Here is a 14,068-nt window from a genome sequence, read left to right on the forward strand (position 1 = left end):
GCTTAGCATTTTTAGCACCCACTCAAACCATCTGAGCTGACCGGCCTGTTTTCACCTGTGTAAAGGAGAAAATTGTCCAGAAAAAAAACAGGCGAAATCCAACAAAATTGGGCCAGTTCTGGATTTGGGTGGTACCTGGTGGTATGGTTTGTAGGGAGGCACATGTTTTTGGCCTTGCTAAAAAATTACAGGGAAAGCAGAGTTCTTGAGTCCAAAAAACAAGATTGAGAGACAATTTGCTTTTGTTCTTTAAGTCATTAGGAACTTTAACCACGAAGGACTTGAACCCTTAATCTTCTGATCCGAAGTCAGACGCCTTGTCCATTAGGCCACATGGTTGTGCTATAGTATCATTTCTAAAGTGTGTTTCGGTGCTTGGCATTTTTAGCACCATATTCAAAACAACTGAGCTAACGGCCTGCTTTTTAACCGTTTAAAAAGAAAAGTCCAGAAATAACCAAGGCCAGCAGGAGCAAAATGGTCCAGTTCTGGATGGGGCTACGTGGCGTGTATGGTTTCTAGGGACTGCATATAATTTTGGCCTGCCAAATATGACATTGAAAGCAGTCCTTTAGAGTAAAATCAAGATAGAAACATGCTTCCACATAGTTATTTACATTGGACAGTAACATGACGAATGGTTCAATTGCTAAGCACAGATGCTTACAACTATCTCTGACTTTGCAGGCTAATGTGGAATGTGCACTGCAAGTGCACGCACAATGCTTATTGAGCAGGCTGGCCAGTATGGGGATTGAACCCATGACCTTGGCGTTATTAGCACCACGCTCTGACCATCTGAGCTAACCGGCCTGCGTTTTACCTCTTTTAAAAGAATAATGTCCAGAAAAAAACAAGGTGAATCGGGCAAAATCAGGCCAGTTCTGTATGCCTACCTGGTTGTGTATGGTTGTAGGGATACATATGTGTCTTTCCTGCTAAAAATGACATGGAAGCCGAGCTATAGACATTGAGAATTACGTGCGTTAATGGCTATTTGTGCAAACAAAAGGTGGATATATGATCTTGGGCGTTCGGGTTCGGCAATTTTAGTACCCCTTAAGTGTCTGCAGGTGCTTTGCATTTTTAGCACCCAACTCAAACCATCTGAGCTAACCAGCCTGTCCAGAAAAAAAACAAAGCAAAATCAAGCAAAATTGGGCCAGTTCTGGATGGGCTACCTGGCTGTGTAGGGTTTGTAGGGATGCATATGTTTTGGCCTTGCCAAAAATGACACAGAAAGCAGACCTATAGAGTCCAAAATCAGGATAAAACATGCTTCCACTTTGTTTTTTAAGTTGGACAGAGTGTGAGTCAGATTTGCATCGCTAAACAGGCAACCATCTCTGACTTTGCAGGGTAATGTGACGTGGACACTGCAAGTGCATACAAAATGCTAAATAAACATGGCTGGCCAGTATGGGGATTGAACCATGACCTTGGCGTTATTAGCACCACGCTCTGACCATCTGAGCTAACCGGCCTGTTTTTTAGCTGTTTAAAAAAGCAAATGTCCAGAAACAAATAAGGCGAAAAGCGAGCAAATTGGGCCACTTCTGGATAGGCTACCTGGTGTGTAATGTTGTAGGGATGCATATGTTTCTGTACTGCTAAAAATGACATGGGAAGCAGAGCTATAGAGATTTAGACTTACGATGTGTTAATGGACTATTTGTGCAAACAAAATTTGATATAGATGATCTTGGGCGTAGGGTATGGCAATTTTAGTACCCCTAAAGTTTCTGCAGGTGCTTAGCATTTTAGCACCCCACTAAACCATCTGAGCTAACCGGCCTGCTTTTCACCTGTGAAAGGAGAAATTGTCCAGAAAAAAAACAAGGCGAAATCCAGAACAAAATTGGGGCCAGTTCTGGATGGGCTACCTGGCTGTGTATGGTTTGTAGGGATGCACATGTTTTGGCCTTGCTAAAAATTACAGGGAAAGCAGAGTTCTTGAGTCCAAAACAAGATGAAAGACAATTTGCTTTTGTTCTTTAAGTCATTAGGAACTTTCAACCACGAAGGGACTTGAACCCTCAATCTTCTGATCCGAAGTCAGACGCCTTGTCCATTAGGCCACATGGTTGTGCTATAGTATCATTTCTAAAGTGTGTGCCGGTGCTTGGATTTTTAGCACCACATTCAAAACAACTGAGCTAACGGGCCTGCTTTTAAACCGTTTAAAAAAGACAAATGTCCAGAAATAACCAAGGCCAGCAGGAGCAAAATTGGTCCAGTTCTGGATGGGATACGTGGCTGTGTATGGTTTCTAGGGAACTGCATATAATTTTGGCCTTGCCAAATATGACATGGAAAGCAGACCTTTAGAGTCCAAATCAGATAGAACATGCTTCAACATAGTTATTTACATTGGACAGTAACATGACGAATGTTTCACTTGCTAAGCACACATCCTTACAACTGTCTCTGACTTTGCAGGCTAATGTGACATGTGCACTGCAAGTGCACTCACAAGCTTATTGAGCATGGTTGGCCAGTATGGGGATTGAACCCATGACTTGGCATTATTAGGACCACGCTCTGACCATCTGAGCTAACGGCCTGCCTTTTACCTATTTTAAAAAGAATAATGTCCAAAGAAAACCAAGGTGAAATCGGTCAAAATCAGGCCACTTCTGTATGGCTACCTGGTTGTGTATGGTTTGTAGGGATACATATGTGTCTTCCTTGCTAAAATGACATGGACAAAGCCGAGCTATAGACATTGAGACTTACGATGGTTAATGGCCTATTTGTGCAAACAAAAGGTGGATATAGATGATCTTGGGGTAGGGTATGGCAATTTTAGTACCCTAAAGTCTGCAGGTGCTTAGCATTTTTAGCACCCACTCAACCATCTGAGCTGACCGGCCTGCTTTTACCTGTGTAAAGGAAAAATTGTCCAGAAAAAAAACAAGGCGAAATCCAGCAAAATTGGCCAGTTCTGGATGTGATACCTGGCTGTGTATGGTTTGTAGGGATGCACATGTTTTGGGCCTTGCTAAAAATTACAGGGAAAGCAGAGTTCTTGAGTCCAAAACAAGATGAGAGACAATTTGCTTTTGTTCTTTAAGTCATTAGGGACTTTTAACCATGAAGGGACTTGAACCCTTAACCTTCTGATCCGAAGTCAGACGCCTTGTCCATTAGGCCACATGGTTGTGCTATAGTATCATTTCTAAAGTGTGTTTCGGTGCTTGGCATTTTTAGCACCACATTCAAAACAACTGAGCTAACGGGCCTGCTTTTTAACCGTTTAAAAAAGACAAATGTCCAGAAATAACCAAGGCCAGCAGGAGCAAAATGGTCCAGTTCTGGACGGGCTACGTGGCTGTGTATGGTTCTAGGGACTGCATATAATTTTGGCCTTGCCAAATATGACATGGAAAGCAGACCTTTAGAGTCCAAATCAAGATAGAACATGCTTCCACATAGTTATTACATTGGACAGTAACATGACGAATGTTTCAATTGCTAAGCACACATGCTTACAAACTATCTCTGACTTGCAGGCAAATGTACATGTGCACTGCAAGTGCACGCACAACGCTATTGAGCATGGCTGGCCAGTATGGGGATTGAACCCATGACCTTGGCGTTATTAGCACCACGCTCTGAACATCTGAGCTAAACGGCCTGCCTTTACCTCTTTTAAAAAGAATAATGTCAGAAAAAAAAACAAGGTGAAATCGGGCAAAATCAGGCCAGTTCTGTATGGCTACCTGGTTGTGTATGGTTTGTAGGGATACATATGTGTTTTCTTGCTAAAAATGACATGGAAAGCCGAGCTATAGACATTGAGACTTACGTTGCGTTAATGGTATTTGTGCAAACAAAAGGTGGATATAAATGATCTTGGGCGTAGGGTTCGGCAATTTTAGTACCCCTTAGTGTCTGCAGGTGCTTTGCATTTTTAGCACCCAACTCAAACCATCTGAGCTAACCAGCCTGTCCAGAAAAAAACAAGGCAAAATCAGCAAAATTGGGGCCAGTTTGGATGGGCTACCTGGCTGTGTAGGGTTTGTAGGGATGCATAGGTTTTGCCTTGCCAAAAATGACACAGAAAGCAGACCTTTAGAGTCCAAATCAAGATAGAACATGCTTCCACATAGTTATTTACATTGGACAGTAACATGACGAATGTTTCAATTGCTAAGCACACATGCTTACAACTATCTCTGACTTTGCAGGCTAATGTGACAGTGCACTGCAAGTGCACGCACAAACACTTATTGAGCATGGCTGGCAGTATGGGGATTGAACCCATGACCTTGGCGTTATTAGCACCACGCTCTGACCATCTGAGCTAACCGGCCTGTTTTTTACCTCTTTTAAAAAGAATACTGTCCAGAAAAAAAACAAGGCGAAATCGGGCAAAATCAGGCCATTTGTGGTATGGCTACCTGGCTGTGTATGTTTGTAGGGATACATATGTGTCTTCCTTGCTAAAAATGACATGGAAAGCCGAGCTATAGAGATTGAGACTTACGATGTGTTAATGGCCTATTTGTGCAAACAAAAGGTGGATATAGATGATCTTGGGCGTAGGGTATGGCAATTTTAGTACCCCTAAAGTTTCTGCAGGTGCTTAGCATTTTTAGCACCCCACTCAAACCATCTGAGCTAACCGGCCTGCTTTTCACCTGTGTAAAGGAGAAAATTGTCCAGAAAAAAAACAAGGCGAAATCCAGCAAAATTGGGCCAGTTCTGGATGGGCTACCTGGCTGGTATGGTTTGTAGGGATGCACATGTTTTTGGCCTTGCTAAAAATACAGGGAAAGCAGAGTTCTTGAGTCCAAAACAAGATGAAAGACAATTTGCTTTTGTTCTTTAAGTCATTAGGAACTTTTAACCACGAAGGGACTTGAACCCTTAATCTTCTGATCCGAAGTCAGACGCCTTGTCCATTAGGCCACATGGTTGTGCTATAGTATCATTTCTAAAGTGTGTTTCGGTGCTTGGCATTTTTAGCACCACATTCAAAACAACTGAGCTAACGGGCCTGCTTTTTAACCGTTTAAAAAAGACAAATGTCCAGAAATAACCAAGGCCAGCAGGAGCAAAATTGGTCCAGTTCTGGATGGGCTACGTGGCTGTGTATGGTTTCTAGGGACTGCATATAATTTTGGCCTTGCCAAATATGACATGGAAAGCAGACCTTTAGAGTCCAAATCAAGATAGAACATGCTTCCACATAGTTATTTACATTGGACAGTAACATGACGAATGTTTCAATGCTAAGCACACATGCTTACAACTATCTCTGACTTTGCAGGCTAATGTGACATGTGCACTGCAAGTGCACGCACAACGCTTATTGAGCATGGCTGGCCAGTATGGGGATTGAACCCATGACCTTGGCGTTATTAGCACCACGCTCTGACCATCTGAGCTAACCGGCCTGCCTTTTACCTCTTTAAAAAGAATACTGTCCAGAAAAAAAACAAGGCGAAATCGGGCAAAATCAGGCCATTTGTGTATGGCTACCTGGTTGTGTATGGTTTGTAGGGATACATATGTGTCTTTCCTTGCTAAAAATGACATGGAAAGCCGAGCTATAGACATTGAGACTTACGATGTGTTAATGGCCTATTTGTGCAAACAAAAGGTGGATATAGATGATCTTGGGCGTAGGGTATGGCAATTTTAGTACCCCTAAAGTTTCTGCAGGTGCTTAGCATTTTTAGCACCCCACTCAAACCATCTGAGCTGACCGGCCTGCTTTTCACCTGTGTAAAGGAGAAAATTGTCCAGAAAAAAACAAGGCGAAATCCAGCAAAATTGGGCCAGTTCTGGATGTGATACCTGGCTGTGTATGGTTTGTAGGGATGCACATGTTTTTGGCCTTGCTAAAAATTACAGGGAAAGCAGAGTTCTTGAGTCCAAAACAAGATGAGAGACAATTTGCTTTTGTTCTTTAAGTCATTAGGAACTTTTAACCACGAAGGGACTTGAACCCTTAATCTTCTGATCCGAAGTCAGACGCCTTGTCCATTAGGCCACATGGTTGTGCTATAGTATCATTTCTAAAGTGTGTTTCGGTGCTTGGCATTTTTAGCACCACATTCAAAACAACTGAGCTAACGGGCCTGCTTTTTAACCGTTTAAAAAAGACAAATGTCCAGAAATAACCAAGGCCAGCAGGAGCAAAATTGGTCCAGTTCTGGATGGGCTACGTGGCTGTGTATGGTTTCTAGGGACTGCATATAATTTTGGCCTTGCCAAATATGACATGGAAAGCAGACCTTTAGAGTCCAAATCAAGATAGAACATGCTTCCACATAGTTATTTACATTGGACAGTAACATGACGAATGTTTCAATTGCTAAGCACACATGCTTACAACTATCTCTGACTTTGCAGGCTAATGTGACATGTGCACTGCAAGTGCACGCACAACGCTTATTGAGCATGGCTGGCCAGTATGGGGATTGAACCCATGACCTTGGCGTTATTAGCACCACGCTCTGACCATCTGAGCTAACCGGCCTGCCTTTTACCTCTTTTAAAAAGAATAATGTCCAGAAAAAAAAACAAGGTGAAATCGGGCAAAATCAGGCCAGTTCTGTATGGCTACCTGGTTGTGTATGGTTTGTAGGGATACATATGTGTCTTTCCTTGCTAAAAATGACATGGAAAGCCGAGCTATAGACATTGAGACTTACGTTGCGTTAATGGCCTATTGTGCAAACAAAAGGTGGATATAAATGATCTTGGGCGTAGGGTTCGGCAATTTTAGTACCCCTTAAGTGTCTGTAGGTGCTTTGCATTTTTAGCACCCAACTCAAACCATCTGAGCTAACCAGCCTGTCCAGAAAAAAAACAAGGCAAAATCAAGCAAAATTGGGCCAGTTCTGGATGGGCTACCTGGCTGTGTATGGTTTGTAGGGATACATATGTGTCTTTCTTTGCTAAAAATGACATGGAAAGCCGAGCTATAGACATTGAGACTTACGTTGCGTTAATGGCCTATTTGTGCAAACAAAAGGTGGATATAAATGATCTTGGGCGTAGGGTTCGGCAATTTTAGTACCCCTTAAGTGTCTGCAGGTGCTTTGCATTTTAGCACCCAACTCAAACCATCTGAGCTAACCAGCCTGTCCAGAAAAAAAAACAAGGCAAAATCAAGCAAAATTGGGCCAGTTCTGGATGGGCTACCTGGCTGTGTAGGGTTTGTAGGGATGCATATGTTTTTGGCCTTGCCAAAAATGACACAGAAAGCAGACCTTTAGAGTCCAAATCAAGATAAAACATGCTTCCACATTGTTATTTAATTGGACAGTAGTGTGACGAAGTTTCAATGCTAAGCACAATGCTTACAACTATCTCTGACTTTGCAGGCTAATGTGACATGTGCACTGCAAGTGCACAACAAAACTTATGACATGGCTGGCCAGTATGGGGATTGAACCCATGACCTTGGCGTTATTAGCACCACGCTCTGACCATCTGAGCTAACCGGCCTGTTTTTTACCTCTTTTAAAAAGAAACTGTCCAGAAAAAAACAAGGCGAAATCGGGCAAAATGGGCCATTTCTGTAGGCTACCTGGTTGTGTAATGGTTGTAGGGATACATATGTGTCTTTCCTTGCTAAAAATGACATGGAAAGCAGAGCTATAGAGATTTAGACTTACGATGTGTTAATGGACTATTTGTGCAAACAAAAGGTGGATATAGATGATCTTGGGCGTAGGGTATGGCAATTTTAGTACCCCTAAAGTTTCTGCAGGTGCTTAGCATTTTTAGCACCCCACTCAAACCATCTGAGCTAACCGGCCTGCTTTTCACCTGTGTAAAGGAGAAAATTGTCCAGAAAAAAAACAAGGCGAAATCCAACAAAATTGGGCCAGTTCTGGATGTGATACCTGGCTGTGTATGGTTTGTAGGGATGCACATGTTTTTGGCCTTGCTAAAAATTACAGGGAAAGCAGAGTTCTTGAGTCCAAAACAAGATGAGAGACAATTTGCTTTTGTTCTTTAAGTCATTAGGAACTTTTAACCACGAAGGGACTTGAACCCTTAATCTTCTGATCCGAAGTCAGACGCCTTGTCCATTAGGCCACATGGTTGTGCTATAGTATCATTTCTAAAGTGTGTTTCGGTGCTTGGCATTTTTAGCACCACATTCAAAACAACTGAGCTAACGGGCCTGCTTTTTAACCATTTAAAAAAGACAAATGTCCAGAAATAACCAAGGCCAGCAGGAGCAAAATTGGTCAAGTTCTGGATGGGCTACGTGGCTGTGTATGGTTTCTAGGGACTGCATATAATTTGGCCTTGCCAAATATGACATGGAAAGCAGACCTTTAGAGTCCAAATCAAGATAGAACATGCTTCCACATAGTTATTTACATTGGACAGTAACATGACGAATGTTTCAATTGCTAAGCACACATGCTTACAACTATCTCTGACTTTGCAGGCTAATGTGACATGTGCACTGCAAGTGCACGCACAACGCTTATTGAGCATGGCTGGCCAGTATGGGGATTGAACCCATGACCTTGGCGTTATTAGCACCACGCTCTGACCATCTGAGCTAACCGGCCTGCCTTTTACCTCTTTTAAAAAGAATACTGTCCAGAAAAAAACAAGGCGAAATCGGGCAAAATCAGGCCATTTGTGTATGGCTACCTGGTTGTGTATGGTTTGTAGGGATACATATGTGTCTTTCCTTGCTAAAAATGACATGGAAAGCCGAGCTATAGACATTGAGACTTACGATGTGTTAATGGCCTATTTGTGCAAACAAAAGGTGGATATAGATGATCTTGGGCGTAGGGTATGGCAATTTTAGTACCCCTAAAGTTTCTGCAGGTGCTTAGCATTTTTAGCACCCCACTCAAACCATCTGAGCTGACCGGCCTGCTTTTCACCTGTGTAAAGGAGAAAATTGTCCAGAAAAAAAACAAGGCGAAATCCAGCAAAATTGGGCCAGTTCTGGATGTGATACCTGGCTGTGTATGGTTTGTAGGGATGCACATGTTTTTGGCCTTGCTAAAAATTACAGGGAAAGCAGAGTTCTTGAGTCCAAAACAAGATGAGAGACAATTGCTTTTGTTCTTTAAGTCATTAGGAACTTTTAACCACGAAGGGACTTGAACCCTTAATCTTCTGATCCGAAGTCAGACGCCTTGTCCATTAGGCCACATGGTTGTGCTATAGTATCATTTCTAAAGTGTGTTTCGGTGCTTGGCATTTTTAGCACCACATTCAAAACAACTGAGCTAACGGGCCTGCTTTTTAACCGTTTAAAAAAGACAAATGTCCAGAAATAACCAAGGCCAGCAGGAGCAAAATTGGTCCAGTTCTGGATGGGCTACGTGGCTGTGTATGGTTTCTAGGGACTGCATATAATTTTGGCCTTGCCAAATATGACATGGAAAGCAGACCTTTAGAGTCCAAATCAAGATAGAACATGCTTCCACATAGTTATTTACATTGGACAGTAACATGACGAATGTTTCAATTGCTAAGCACACATGCTTACAACTATCTCTGACTTTGCAGGCTAATGTGACATGTGCACTGCAAGTGCACGCACAACGCTTATTGAGCATGGCTGGCCAGTATGGGGATTGAACCCATGACCTTGGCGTTATTAGCACCACGCTCTGACCATCTGAGCTAACCGGCCTGCCTTTTACCTCTTTTAAAAAGAATAATGTCCAGAAAAAAAACAAGGTGAAATCGGGCAAAATCAGGCCAGTTCTGTATGGCTACCTGGTTGTGTATGGTTTGTAGGGATATATATGTGTCTTTCCTTGCTAAAAATGACATGGAAAGCCGAGCTATAGACATTGAGACTTACGTTGCGTTAATGGCCTATTTGTGCAAACAAAAGGTGGATATAAATGATCTTGGGCGTAGGGTTCGGCAATTTTAGTACCCCTTAAGTGTCTGTAGGTGCTTTGCATTTTTAGCACCCAACTCAAACCATCTGAGCTAACCAGCCTGTCCAGAAAAAAACAAGGCAAAATCAAGCAAAATTGGGCCAGTTCTGGATGGGCTACCTGGCTGTGTAGGGTTTGTAGGGATGCATATGTGTCTTTCTTTGCTAAAAATGACATGGAAAGCCGAGCTATAGACATTGAGACTTACGTTGCGTTAATGGCCTATTTGTGCAAACAAAAGGTGGATATAAATGATCTTGGGCGTAGGGTTCGGCAATTTTAGTACCCCTTAAGTGTCTGCAGGTGCTTTGCATTTTTAGCACCCAACTCAAACCATCTGAGCTAACCAGCCTGTCCAGAAAAAAAACAAGGCAAAATCAAGCAAAATTGGGCCAGTTCTGGATGGGCTACCTGGCTGTGTAGGGTTTGTAGGGATGCATATGTTTTTGGCCTTGCCAAAAATGACACAGAAAGCAGACCTATAGAGTCCAAATCAAGATAAAACATGCTTCCACTTTGTTTTTTAAGTTGGACCAGAGTGTGAGTCAGATTTGCACTCGCTAAACAGGCAACCATCTCTGACTTTGCAGGGTAATGTGACGTGTACACTGCAAGTGCATACAAAATGCTAAATAAACATGGCTGGCCAGTATGGGGATTGAACCCATGACCTTGGCGTTATTAGCACCACGCTCTGACCATCTGAGCTAACCGGCCTGTTTTTTACCTGTTTAAAAAAGCAAATGTCCAGAAACAAATAAGGCGAAATCGAGCAAAATTGGGCCACTTCTGGATAGGCTACCTGGCTGTGTAATGTTTGTAGGGATGCATATGTTTCTGTACTTGCTAAAAATGACATGGGAAGCAGAGCTATAGAGATTTAGACTTACGATGTGTTAATGGACTATTTGTGCAAACAAAAGGTGGATATAGATGATCTTGGGCGTAGGGTATGGCAATTTTAGTACCCCTAAAGTTTCTGCAGGTGCTTAGCATTTTTAGCACCCCACTCAAACCATCTGAGCTAACCGGCCTGCTTTTCACCTGTGTAAAGGAGAAAATTGTCCAGAAAAAAAACAAGGCGAAATCCAGCAAAATTGGGCCAGTTCTGGATGGGCTACCTGGCTGTGTATGGTTTGTAGGGATGCACATGTTTTTGGCCTTGCTAAAAATTACAGGGAAAGCAGAGTTCTTGAGTCCAAAACAAGATGAAAGACAATTTGCTTTTGTTCTTTAAGTCATTAGGAACTTTTAACCACGAAGGGACTTGAACCCTCAATCTTCTGATCCGAAGTCAGACGCCTTGTCCATTAGGCCACATGGTTGTGCTATAGTATCATTTCTAAAGTGTGTTTCGGTGCTTGGCATTTTTAGCACCACATTCAAAACAACTGAGCTAACGGGCCTGCTTTTTAACCGTTTAAAAAAGACAAATGTCCAGAAATAACCAAGGCCAGCAGGAGCAAAATTGGTCCAGTTCTGGATGGGCTACGTGGCTGTGTATGGTTTCTAGGGACTGCATATAATTTTGGCCTTGCCAAATATGACATGGAAAGCAGACCTTTAGAGTCCAAATCAAGATAGAACATGCTTCCACATAGTTATTTACATTGGACAGTAACATGACGAATGTTTCAATTGCTAAGCACACATGCTTACAACTATCTCTGACTTTGCAGGCTAATGTGACATGTGCACTGCAAGTGCACGCACAACGCTTATTGAGCATGGCTGGCCAGTATGGGGATTGAACCCATGACCTTGGCGTTATTAGCACCACGCTCTGACCATCTGAGCTAACGGCCTGCCTTTTACCTCTTTTAAAAAGAATAATGTCCAGAAAAAAAACAAGGCGAAATCGGGCAAAATCAGGCCATTTGTGTATGGCTACCTGGTTGTGTATGGTTTGTAGGGATACATATGTGTCTTTCCTTGCTAAAAATGACATGGAAAGCCGAGCTATAGACATTGAGACTTACGATGTGTTAATGGCCTATTTGTGCAAACAAAAGGTGGATATAGATGATCTTGGGCGTAGGGTATGGCAATTTTAGTACCCCTAAAGTTTCTGCAGGTGCTTAGCATTTTTAGCACCCCACTCAAACCATCTGAGCTGACCGGCCTGCTTTTCACCTGTGTAAAGGAGAAAATTGTCCAGAAAAAAAACAAGGCGAAATCCAGCAAAATTGGGCCAGTTCTGGATGTGATACCTGGCTGTGTATGGTTTGTAGGGATGCACATGTTTTTGGCCTTGCTAAAAATTACAGGGAAAGCAGAGTTCTTGAGTCCAAAACAAGATGAGAGACAATTTGCTTTTGTTCTTTAAGTCATTAGGAACTTTTAACCACGAAGGGACTTGAACCCTTAATCTTCTGATCCAAAGTCAGACGCCTTGTCCATTAGGCCACATGGTTGTGCTATAGTATCATTTCTAAAGTGTGTTTCGGTGCTTGGCATTTTTAGCACCACATTCAAAACAACTGAGCTAACGGTCCTGCTTTTTAACCGTTTAAAAAAGACAAATGTCCAGAAATAACCAAGGCCAGCAGGAGCAAAATTGGTCCAGTTCTGGATGGGCTACGTGGCTGTGTATGGTTTCTAGGGACTGCATATAATTTTGGCCTTGCCAAATATGACATGGAAAGCAGACCTTTAGAGTCCAAATCAAGATAGAACATGCTTCCATATAGTTATTTACATTGAACAGTAACATGACGAATGTTTCAATTGCTAAGCACACATGCTTACAACTATCTCTGACTTTGCAGGCTAATGTGACATGTGCACTGCAAGTGCACGCACAACGCTTATTGAGCATGGCTGGCCAGTATGGGGATTGAACCCATGACCTTGGCGTTATTAGCACCACGCTCTGACCATCTGAGCTAACCGGCCTGCCTTTTACCTCTTTTAAAAAGAATAATGTCCAAAAAAAAAACAAGGTGAAATCGGGCAAAATCAGGCCAGTTCTGTATGGCTACCTGGTTGTGTATGGTTTGTAGGGATACATATGTGTCTTTCCTTGCTAAAAATGACATGGAAAGCCGAGCTATAGACATTGAGACTTACGATGTGTTAATGGCCTATTTGGGCAAACAAAAGGTGGATATTTAATTCAATTCAATTTTATTTATAGTATCAATTCATAACAAGAATTATCTCAAGACACTTTACAGATAGACCACACTCCGGAATTTACAAGGACCCAACAGTTCTAGTTTCCTCCAGAGCAAGCAACAGTGCGACAGTGGCGAGGAAAAACTTCCTTTTAGGCAGAAACCTCGGTCAGACCCAGGCTCTGGGTAGGCGGTGTCTGACGGGCCGGTTGGGGTTAGAATGAAGAGTGGCAATAACAAAAATAGAAAAAATTAGTAGTTTGTAGCAGTTCTTTGTGGTAGTTCATGGCATAGCAGGACGCTGTGCAGCATTACAAGGCACAGCAGGACGTAGCAGGAGTGGCAGGACGTGGCAGGACGTAGCAGGACGTAGCAGGACGTAGCAGGACGTAGCAGGGCACCACAGTGTAGCAGTTGAACATGGCATCACAGAACGTGTAGCGGAACCATGGCAATAGCTGCTACCCTGATTTCGGAGCCTCTCTGATCCAAGGGAACATGCTGGGGAAAAAGAACATAAGGACTCCGGGAATGACTCCCCAGAAATAGGTTAGTAACACGCATTTCTGGGACATGGATGCACATAAATGAAAAGATGGAAAGATAGAGGAGAGAGGAGCTCAGTGTATCAAAATAAGTCCCCAGCTGTCTAAAACTATTACAACAAAACAAGAGAGACGAGGTAAAGAGAGCTCCAGCCCGCCGGGCTAGAACTCTCCCCAACCGGATCGGGCTGTATGCCAAGTCTCCCTTTGGTTCTATTATATTCTTGATTATATGTTAGATAAATCTGAAAACTATGTGACTAGCTACTACTCCCTAACAATATTCGATTCTATGCCCTAACTAGTGTATCAAAATAAGTCCCCAGCTGTCTAAAACTATTACAACAAAACCAAGAGAGACGAGGTAAAGAGAGCTCCAGCCCGGCCGGGCCAGAACTCTCCCCAACCGGATCGGGCTGTATGCCAAGTCTCCCTTTAGTTATATTATATGATAGATAAATCTGAAAACATGTGACTAACTACTACTCCCTAACAATATTCGATTCTATGCCCT

At 42.7% G+C, this 14,068-nt stretch overlaps 20 non-coding genes across 20 annotated transcripts; all 20 read right to left on the bottom strand.

Annotated features, from left to right (window-relative positions):
- Window positions 1–739: 739 nt before the first annotated feature.
- Window positions 740–813, bottom strand: trnai-aau (transfer RNA isoleucine (anticodon AAU)). The gene has a single exon. It is a non-coding gene; the product is annotated as a tRNA-Ile (tRNA).
- Window positions 814–1,411: 598 nt separating this feature from the next.
- Window positions 1,412–1,484, bottom strand: trnai-aau (transfer RNA isoleucine (anticodon AAU)). The gene has a single exon. It is a non-coding gene; the product is annotated as a tRNA-Ile (tRNA).
- A 529-nt stretch (window positions 1,485–2,013) lies between these two features.
- On the bottom strand, window positions 2,014–2,086 carry trnar-ucg (transfer RNA arginine (anticodon UCG)). The gene has a single exon. It is a non-coding gene; the product is annotated as a tRNA-Arg (tRNA).
- A 1,002-nt stretch (window positions 2,087–3,088) lies between these two features.
- Window positions 3,089–3,161, bottom strand: trnar-ucg (transfer RNA arginine (anticodon UCG)). The gene has a single exon. It is a non-coding gene; the product is annotated as a tRNA-Arg (tRNA).
- A 402-nt stretch (window positions 3,162–3,563) lies between these two features.
- On the bottom strand, window positions 3,564–3,637 carry trnai-aau (transfer RNA isoleucine (anticodon AAU)). The gene has a single exon. It is a non-coding gene; the product is annotated as a tRNA-Ile (tRNA).
- Window positions 3,638–4,243: 606 nt separating this feature from the next.
- On the bottom strand, window positions 4,244–4,316 carry trnai-aau (transfer RNA isoleucine (anticodon AAU)). The gene has a single exon. It is a non-coding gene; the product is annotated as a tRNA-Ile (tRNA).
- Window positions 4,317–4,849: 533 nt separating this feature from the next.
- On the bottom strand, window positions 4,850–4,922 carry trnar-ucg (transfer RNA arginine (anticodon UCG)). The gene has a single exon. It is a non-coding gene; the product is annotated as a tRNA-Arg (tRNA).
- A 406-nt stretch (window positions 4,923–5,328) lies between these two features.
- Window positions 5,329–5,402, bottom strand: trnai-aau (transfer RNA isoleucine (anticodon AAU)). The gene has a single exon. It is a non-coding gene; the product is annotated as a tRNA-Ile (tRNA).
- A 534-nt stretch (window positions 5,403–5,936) lies between these two features.
- Window positions 5,937–6,009, bottom strand: trnar-ucg (transfer RNA arginine (anticodon UCG)). The gene has a single exon. It is a non-coding gene; the product is annotated as a tRNA-Arg (tRNA).
- A 407-nt stretch (window positions 6,010–6,416) lies between these two features.
- Window positions 6,417–6,490, bottom strand: trnai-aau (transfer RNA isoleucine (anticodon AAU)). Its single transcript has one exon. It is a non-coding gene; the product is annotated as a tRNA-Ile (tRNA).
- Window positions 6,491–7,390: 900 nt separating this feature from the next.
- trnai-aau (transfer RNA isoleucine (anticodon AAU)) lies at window positions 7,391–7,464 on the bottom strand. The gene has a single exon. It is a non-coding gene; the product is annotated as a tRNA-Ile (tRNA).
- A 532-nt stretch (window positions 7,465–7,996) lies between these two features.
- Window positions 7,997–8,069, bottom strand: trnar-ucg (transfer RNA arginine (anticodon UCG)). The gene has a single exon. It is a non-coding gene; the product is annotated as a tRNA-Arg (tRNA).
- A 406-nt stretch (window positions 8,070–8,475) lies between these two features.
- On the bottom strand, window positions 8,476–8,549 carry trnai-aau (transfer RNA isoleucine (anticodon AAU)). Its single transcript has one exon. It is a non-coding gene; the product is annotated as a tRNA-Ile (tRNA).
- A 534-nt stretch (window positions 8,550–9,083) lies between these two features.
- Window positions 9,084–9,156, bottom strand: trnar-ucg (transfer RNA arginine (anticodon UCG)). The gene has a single exon. It is a non-coding gene; the product is annotated as a tRNA-Arg (tRNA).
- Window positions 9,157–9,563: 407 nt separating this feature from the next.
- Window positions 9,564–9,637, bottom strand: trnai-aau (transfer RNA isoleucine (anticodon AAU)). Its single transcript has one exon. It is a non-coding gene; the product is annotated as a tRNA-Ile (tRNA).
- Window positions 9,638–10,536: 899 nt separating this feature from the next.
- trnai-aau (transfer RNA isoleucine (anticodon AAU)) lies at window positions 10,537–10,610 on the bottom strand. Its single transcript has one exon. It is a non-coding gene; the product is annotated as a tRNA-Ile (tRNA).
- A 535-nt stretch (window positions 10,611–11,145) lies between these two features.
- trnar-ucg (transfer RNA arginine (anticodon UCG)) lies at window positions 11,146–11,218 on the bottom strand. Its single transcript has one exon. It is a non-coding gene; the product is annotated as a tRNA-Arg (tRNA).
- Window positions 11,219–11,625: 407 nt separating this feature from the next.
- trnai-aau (transfer RNA isoleucine (anticodon AAU)) lies at window positions 11,626–11,698 on the bottom strand. The gene has a single exon. It is a non-coding gene; the product is annotated as a tRNA-Ile (tRNA).
- Window positions 11,699–12,234: 536 nt separating this feature from the next.
- Window positions 12,235–12,307, bottom strand: trnaq-uug (transfer RNA glutamine (anticodon UUG)). Its single transcript has one exon. It is a non-coding gene; the product is annotated as a tRNA-Gln (tRNA).
- A 407-nt stretch (window positions 12,308–12,714) lies between these two features.
- Window positions 12,715–12,788, bottom strand: trnai-aau (transfer RNA isoleucine (anticodon AAU)). The gene has a single exon. It is a non-coding gene; the product is annotated as a tRNA-Ile (tRNA).
- Window positions 12,789–14,068: the final 1,280 nt, after the last annotated feature.

The sequence above is a fragment of the Etheostoma spectabile genome, unplaced genomic scaffold (genome assembly GCF_008692095.1).
Source record: "Etheostoma spectabile isolate EspeVRDwgs_2016 unplaced genomic scaffold, UIUC_Espe_1.0 scaffold00019190, whole genome shotgun sequence".
Taxonomy (NCBI): domain Eukaryota; kingdom Metazoa; phylum Chordata; class Actinopteri; order Perciformes; family Percidae; genus Etheostoma; species Etheostoma spectabile.